Source organism: Pan paniscus, chromosome 21, assembly GCF_029289425.2.
Source record: "Pan paniscus chromosome 21, NHGRI_mPanPan1-v2.0_pri, whole genome shotgun sequence".
Lineage (NCBI taxonomy): Eukaryota > Metazoa > Chordata > Mammalia > Primates > Hominidae > Pan > Pan paniscus.
The window spans coordinates 52,044,088-52,050,087 of record NC_073270.2 but is presented as its reverse complement, the minus strand read 5'-3'; the positions used below and the strand labels follow the sequence as shown (position 1 = coordinate 52,050,087).

Below are 6,000 nucleotides of genomic sequence, written 5' to 3'. Positions count from 1 at the left end.
ATGTGAGAGCAACAGTGTCCCAGGCCAAAACAACCTGTGGACAACTAAGTAGGTCTGACTCCAGAGATGAACAGCACACACCAGAGCCTGGAGGAAGAGGCAAAGAAGGAGTGGGAACTGGAGCAAACAGCAAAAGTGAGTCAGAGCGGGAGGAGAGAACCAAAAGTGAAGAGATGCACCTGGAAGGCTGGCCTCTGGTCTCTGAAAGCATGAAAGAGTGGAGGCTAAGGATAGAGAGGAGAGGGGAGGAGAGAGATGGAGAAAAGGAAGGCGATAGAAAGGCAAGGCTGGAAGAGATCAATGAAGGGAAATAAACCAAGAGAAGGACGTAGGGGAGGGAACAGACTGGCACAGTGGAGAATACATCTCAAAATAAATAAATGAATGATGGAGTTTAGTAGGAGGGGCCAGAGGGGCAGCCAGCAGGAGAGGTGATTCCAATCATCAGCAAGACGGACTAGGGTGTGGAGATGGAGATGGAAATTGGGGAAGGAGGCGAGGAGGAGAGAAGGATAGGGGCGAGGTAGAGCTGGGGGTCCTGGAGGGCCCTGCCCCCTCTTTGCCATGAACTTCAGCAGCTGCTTGTGGGTGATTAAATGGCTGGTCATTGGCAGCTTGGCGGGACAGAGGTCTGCAGCTGTCCAGTCTCCTGCTATCCTTCACCCACCTATCTGGAAGCCATGGGGAATAGCGGGGCGGGCAACTCCTAAGGGGACCTACAACCCAAGACAAAGGGTGGGTCTATGGGAGTCACTGGTCCTATCCTACCATCAACGACCTCATATTGGGAACTCAGGAGTGGGGTGGGAGGGTCTCCTCCATTAGGCCTCATCCCAGAGAGATGAAGTAGTAAGGAGAGCCAGGCAGCCAGGAGAAAGAAACAGGGCCAGGTGGAAAAAACATCAGGGAGCAGACCAGCCGGATTTTTAAAAGAACGGAAAACCCAACCAGCAAGGAGTTTCTGGGCAGTGGGAAGATTTTATTGGGAGACTTCTCCAGGTCAAGGTGGCACCAAGTTAAGGATGGAGGTGTCTTGTTTTGCCTGCTTACTTTGTTGGTTACAAGGATGTCCAGCGGGACTCTCCAGAGGAAAAGCCCACAAGTTTCTCTCCCGGGGACACCCGACCTCCCACCTGCCTGGAGACTCAGCCCTGGGCACCTGGTCTGTGTCCACCTCAATGCACAGTGACTGTTTCTGAACTGGCAGATCTGGTCTGTGCAAGGTGCCTTTCTGGGCAGCAAGCCGGGGCGGCCACTGTTCGAGAAGCCTGCTCCCACCCTCGCCTGCGCCCCTGCTCCTCTGAAGGCGGCCTCCCGCAGTAGTCAGGGGGCGGAAATGGGAAGCCCTATTCGCACTAAAATCAGGTGGGGAAATAGGCTCTGGTCTCAAACTGCGGCCACCTGGGGAGCTGCCAGGAGAGGAGGTAGATGGTCCCCCTCCTGGGGGCGCTCCCTTCGCGCGGATCTGGGGTTGGAGGAGGGAGGGGCACTGTCCCCTGGGGGGTTTCCTGGGACTGGGCCGCCCGAGAGAGGGAAAGGCTGTCCCCTCCTGGTGTAGGAGGGGCGCGATCCGGGAGGCGGGGGCCGGGGCTCCCCGGCTGCGGGGGTCCGGGCCGGCGGCCGCCTGCGGCTTGGCACTGCGCCGCGCTCCTGCCCGGCGGGCCCTGCATTCTCCGAGTCTCCACCAGAGGCTGCGGGAGGAAGGAAGGGATCCGTCCCTTGCACACTTCCCCCCAGTCAGACACGCACACTCCCTCGCTCCCGCTCGCTCGCTCACTCCCTCGCTCTCTCGCTCTCTCGCTCACACACACGCGCGCACACGCCGCCGCGGCTCCCCCTCTCGCTCCCGCTCTCCCTCCGGCTCCTGCGGGCGGCCGCGGGGCTCCGGACTCGCCCGCTGCCCGCGCCGGGGCTCCCGCCCCACGCAGCGTCCCGAGGCGGCAGGACTGGGGGGAGCCCCGGGCCGCTCCCCGAGGTAAGAGCGCAGGGTGCCGCGGGAGGAGCGGCCGGATCGCCGCCGAGGGGAGGCTGCCCGGCAGGGAGGGAGCCCCCTGGCCGGCGGGAGCGGCCGGGCAGGCGGCGCGGGGGGCGAGCCTCCAGCCGCAGGAGGAGCCGGGGTGCCTGCGCCCGGCCCTGCGCGCCCCCTCCTCTCGGCCGGGAGGGCGGGGAGGGAGTTTCCCACGTCCAAACTTTCCCCGGCGCGGAGCCGAGCCGCCTCTCGGCCCGAAGCCCGCAGCTCCCACCCGTCCCCACAACCTCGTCCGCCGCGCGCCCGGGAGCCTCCGGGACCCCCGCGGGCCGAGGGGTGGCAGCGCCAGGGGCCGAGCCGGCGCGCCAAAAGGGGCTGGGAAGGTGGCGCACAGCCCTGACGCGAGGGCTGGGACCCAGGCGTTCCCGGTCCCCCAACCCTGCTAGCGGGGCTCGGCTCCCCGGCCCCTCCCAGAGGCGGGGTCCGGGGCCGGGAAATACCGCACGGCGCGAGCGTGTGCGCGCGGTGTGTGTGTGCGAGGTCGTGCCGCGTCCGGGGACACCCGGAGGCTGACTCCAGCCGCGGCGACACGCACGGTTCTGGTCCCCTCTTAGCCGGGGAGGCGGCCCACAGGGACCCCTGCCGGCCCCACCGGCGCGACCCCCCCTGCCCTATGGTCGTCGGGCGGGCTGGCGGTGAGCGAGAGCCAGCGCTGCTCTCTTCCTTAGGACCCGACTCCGGAGACACCGTCCCCGCTGGGGAAGAAGGACGGGGCCCCCGACAGCCTAACGTCCAAAGAGAGCGCCACTTAGGGCTAACCCTCGGGGGCCGCGGCGTTTACTGTGAAGAGTGGACTGCGTGGGCGCGCGGGGTGCCGGGCAGCCCTGGGTGGGCACAGTGTGGACCCGTCTCGCTCGCGCCTCCCCGCTGCCTCTTCTCAGGCAACGTCGGGCCCTGTCCCAGGCGAGGCTGCAGCGGGCAGGGCTGATCCAGGATCCCCCGAGGTCTCCCCGAGGTGCAGGGCACCCCCTTGTGGCGGGCAGAGAAGCTGCTGTTTGAAGCTGCTCAGGTCTTCTGAGGTGCTCGCTCCTTGGAACCTCTTCTCTCCAAACCCTTCGGGCGTCGCCAGGGTTGCGCATGCCAGCTTCTTTTTCTGTGGGGCTGATTCCAGCACTCCCCAGGTTTCTGGGGCTGGCCGAGGTGCCCCCAGCACAGGCAGCGGCTCATTTGAGGGCTTTGGCTGTTGCCAGCTCTCTCTCCCTCTCCACCCAGGTTCAGGATCTCATCCTCTTCTCCCACTGGTCAGCGCCAATACCCTATATCAGCATCACCACTGCCCTAGGGCCCAAAGGCTCCTCCCTAACCACCGCGACTCTCTGTCCTTCATTTGTATCCCGTATATGTGTCCATCAGTGCCCACTCCGTCCCCCTCAGTTGCCCCTAGTCTACAGCCCTTGTTGAAACTTGGCCTCTACACCCATAGTGACATCCTTTGGTCTTTGCCCACCAATGACCATTTCCTCGTCCCCCCCAACCCCGACCCATCTTCTATCCTGTCTGCCTCAGTTTTTCTGTAGCACTCAACTGTTCCCTGCCCCAGCCATTTCTCTACTTCACCCTTATTTCCCTCCTTGTCCCAGTGTCTGGGACACTCCCCTTCCATTCCTCCTGGAAGGGAAGGGCATTGCCAACATTTAAACACTGCTTGCTGGAGATGTCTGTGTGCCCTTCCGGGTCCACCACTGCCAATGCCTCGGGGGCAGGTACTTTATAAAGCCAGCCAGGTCTCTCTCAGCTAAGGGGCACCTGTACCTCTTGGGTGGCCCCATCAGGGGACCCCTGGAGACAAGAACCCCTTTCCCTATTCCTAACTGTGAGCAGCACATTGGAGACCACCTGGGCTGCCCTCTTTTCCATTTTCAAGGATTGGCAACAGCAGCCCGAGGTCACATGGTAAGCTATACCCAGAGCCGGAATAGGAACCCAGGCATCTTGACTTCCAGGCCTCACCAACGCTGCTTATGTGTTGGGTAGGCCTGGGGCAAAACAGAGCCGTTTCTTGGCTTCACGATGCAGGCAGGACAAGAAGACACTTGCTTAAATTCAGCATGAGGTGTTCAAGTTAGACCCCCAGTGCTCCCAGGCCAGTGCGGGAGGAAAGCTGTTGAATGCCTTTAGCAGAGACGCCGAGTAGCAGAAGCAGAGGACAAAGTTTGGCCCCTAAAAGTGTGTTGTGACCTCCGGGTGAGTCACAGCCTTTCTGTCAAAAGGGTGGCTGTGATCTCTGGATGTTTCTGGTCGTGCTCTGGAATAATCATACCTAGAGGTTGGAACCCCCAAAGCCCCTGCTGCTTCCCCAGGCACTGGTCTTTCTGAGAGCTTTGCAGGAGCGCTGCATTCTGAAGTTGTCTGACAGGGGGCCGGGCCATAGCTAGGGCAGGGAGCCCAGGAGGGCCCGTCTCCTCCGTCTCCTCCCGAGTTGGCAAAGTTCGGAGCAGCCAGTTTATTTACCACATGGGCGATAAGAGTCAGCCAATTAAACTTCCTCTCCTCTCTCTCTCTGTTCTTCCCCCTCCCCTTTTTCTTCCATCAGGAAGCTCCAATCTGAAATGCAGCCTCAGGTAGAGTGAGAGAGAGTGAATGATTTCTGTTTATATAACACGGGTAGCAGCTGGCACTGCATGGCCTGGGAGGGAGTGAGGGAATAGAAGACCCTACGGTGGTGTCTGGGCTGAGGCCTCGGGGCCAAGGACTTCCTCATTCCTCCCCATAGCTGAGCCAGGAAGGGTGCTAGGGGCTGGGGACCAGGTGGGGAAACAGGCTGAGAGGAAACCCAGGCCTCAGGTCAGGCTCAGAGAGAAAAGCCTCATGCCCTCCGCAAGAGTGGGCACACCCTCCACCCCGGGTTCCTCAAAGCACCTTTAAGATGGAGCTCTCAACTCAGGCCTCTCCTTCCTACAACCTTGTGTTTTGATTCTGGCCTCTCTAGAGAAAGCCTAGATATTTCACCACGAGGACAGGCTCTGACCTCAACTTTTCATCAGGGCAGTGGGCATGATAGGACTGTCTTTCCGCCCATGGAGGAGACAAGGCCTAACAAGAAAGTTGTCTGTGGAGTGATTTGAGCTCTGTGTATCTGGCAGGAGGGACGTTTTCTCATTGTTGATGATACACAGTGGCTGCTTGGAAACAGAGGTGCAGGACAGGAAGGCTGGAGGCATGGCTGTTATACGCAGTTGGGCAGGTTGTTGACTGTCCAAGGGCATTTAATGCAGGAGGAGAGTGGGGACTGAAATCTATTTTAAGCTCCACTCTCCAAGTCAGGTGCCCCAAAGACAGGCTGTGCCTGCCTGGAGGAGGGGGCATCTTTCTCTAATTTGCAAAAAGGCTTCATATACTTACCAGCCATGGGCCTATGGGGCTGCTTACCCCCAGAAAAGGATCCCTTTGTTTAATTACTCCAAAGGTGGCCCATCTGGGGGTTAAGGATATATTCACTACTCACTCCTTAGCTCAGCTCTCTTACAATGGGCACACACCTTTCCGAATATGTGGGTCTGATTTCAAACACATGAGGTACAGCAACCTGGAGGAATTCCCTTCTTCCCCCACATTTCCCTCCATGCCCCATCAGCAGGCTCCTTCCTGCTGTCACATTGGGATTAGGCTGGGAACTTCTTGCTTTGTCGTCAGACCCACAAGCCTTCAGCCATCCACTTGTTACCAGCTCTTTCCTGTGCATAATATAAATAGATGATTAAGCGCGTAGGCATTGGAGTCCAACCAGCCTGAGTTTGTGACTTGCTGGCAAGTTACTTTACCTCTCTGAGCCTTAGTTTCTTCCTCTGTGAAATGGAGGAAAATGTAATACCTGTCTCATTGGGTTGTGAAGATCAAATGTGCATGAGCATGTATGGTGCTGAGCACAATGCCTGGCACATAGGACACCCCATACATAAAGCAGTATTGTTATTGTTCATATCCCTCCATTTATATTCCTTGGTTCCCATGGGGTAAATGCAGCAGTTCCT

General features: G+C 59.3%; 1 protein-coding gene across 2 annotated transcripts in view; it reads left to right on the top strand.

Annotated features, from left to right (window-relative positions):
- Positions 1–1,590: 1,590 nt before the first annotated feature.
- Positions 1,591–6,000, top strand: part of CDH22 (cadherin 22) — a 134,744-nt gene continuing 130,334 nt past the window's right edge. Inside the window, exon 1 of one of the 2 annotated variants that reach the window (XM_034947216.3) lies at positions 1,591–1,975. The gene's annotated coding sequence lies outside the window, so the exon portion shown is untranslated. The remainder of the gene's footprint in view (positions 1,976–6,000) is intronic. The other variant, XM_034947215.3, reaches the window with a different exon arrangement.